We start from the raw sequence: 1,816 nt of genomic DNA, 5'->3' as shown, positions 1-1,816 counted from the left end.
TGAGTGTTCATTCTGTTCTCTCACCTCACCAGGTTTCTTAATTACAAGGAGGGAGAAAATGTTCTGTTCTGATTGTCACTGCAGGTCATACTGATGTGGGCAAGAGGCACATTAGAGTCCAAAGCCATTTGTATACACATTCATTCAGGTGGCTGTTGTGTTTGCTATGTGCCAGGCACTGTGCTGAGCACAGGAGATTCAGCGAGAAATAAAAACAAAACAGATGCGGTGCTTGCTCTCCAGGAGCATGAGTCTAGTGAAAAATCACATAAATCTAGATAAATTCATGATCACAGAATATCATGGAGGAAAAATACATGGTGCTGTGAGGGTAGGAGACTGGGTCTTGGGGGGGTTAGAAACGACTTTCCTGAGAAGTGACTATGAGCTGAGATCTGAAGGATGACAGGGAGTTATCACTCAAGAGTGGGTTAGATGGTAGAAGGAAAAGTGCAACAGGGAGGACATGATACCTCAGATGCATTGAGCCAAAGAGCCACTGTGCATGGAAGTTCAAGAGTGACAATGGTGAGGGTGGCAAGGACCATGGCAACAATTTCTTGAGAACTGGTGTAACACAAATTAGATCTGGGTCTGTGGATCTAGATTTTTCTGGGTTTATCCCTTTGTTCTGCTTCATTTGCTCTATGCCTTTGTGCAAATATTTTACCCTCTTTGTAATTCAGTTCCTTCATCATAGTGCCTACTTCTTAGCACTGAGTAGATTAAATGAGCTCATGATACCTAAAGCAGGGCTTCTCAAACTCAAATTGTCACCTGGGGATCTTGTTAAAAAGACAGATTCTGTTTTAGTATGTCTGGGGTCGGATAAGAGTCTGCACTTCTAGCAAGTGACGCTGATGGCTCTGGTCCAGAAACCACCCTCTGAGTAGGAAGGTCAGACTGCACTTAGAACAGCACCTGGTCCGTTGTAATTTCTTAAATGTTAGTGTTTTAAATTCTTAAGCACTGATATTCTGCCCGCATCCAAAATTGGTTAGCCGACTTTCTTGTGAACTCATGATTAGAGGAAAACCCTTCTTGATTCAACCCTCAAAGCTGAAAATCTATTATATGGCAGTTGTCACTATTTCCTTAGTAAGTGCAGTCTGAGGGACATGGACCCCTCTGCTTTTTGCACTAAAAAGCTTCAGCTGCTTCTAGAGTCATCCTTCTGAATGTGACCTCTCTTTTCTAAGGACAGTAAAGGGCAGATAAGGAAAGTGTGGGACCTTGGTTTCAGTGTTCATTGGGTCAGGAAATATCTTGGTGGTTGCATTTTTGTGATATTCTCCATAGAGCTACACTTGGCCACTTTCTTCCCTCTTGGCTTCTGTGACCTTTGGTTTTCCTTCTACATCTCTGATGGTTCTCTGTTTCTTGCTAGCTTACTCCCCTTTCTATGCCCATATTTATAATTGTTCCCATGAAACTGTCTTTTTCATTGTCTGTTCTCTCAATATTCCCACTCAAGCCAAACATCTATTCCCTTCCATGCCCATAACTCTTCGGATGGTATCTCTATTTTGTCATTTACTCAGGCTCAAGAATCTCAGTCACCTATGATTAACTTCTCCCTCCACCTCCTCCCCCAGCCAAGATAATACCAAGTAATAGCTAATTAACAATGAGGTCTTGATCATTTTACATCAGGTGTTCTCAAAGTGAGGTCCTTGCACCAACAGCGTCCACCTCACCTGGGAACTTGTTAGAAATATGAATTCTCAGACCTCATTCCAGATCTACTGAAACTCTGGGGATGGGGCCCAACAAGCCCTCCACATGATTCTAATTCCTGCTGAAGCATGCGAACCAC

Source organism: Hipposideros armiger, unplaced genomic scaffold (genome assembly GCF_001890085.2).
Source record: "Hipposideros armiger isolate ML-2016 unplaced genomic scaffold, ASM189008v1 scaffold_499, whole genome shotgun sequence".
Taxonomy (NCBI): Eukaryota; Metazoa; Chordata; class Mammalia; order Chiroptera; family Hipposideridae; genus Hipposideros; species Hipposideros armiger.
Note: the sequence above shows the minus strand (reverse complement) of the source record.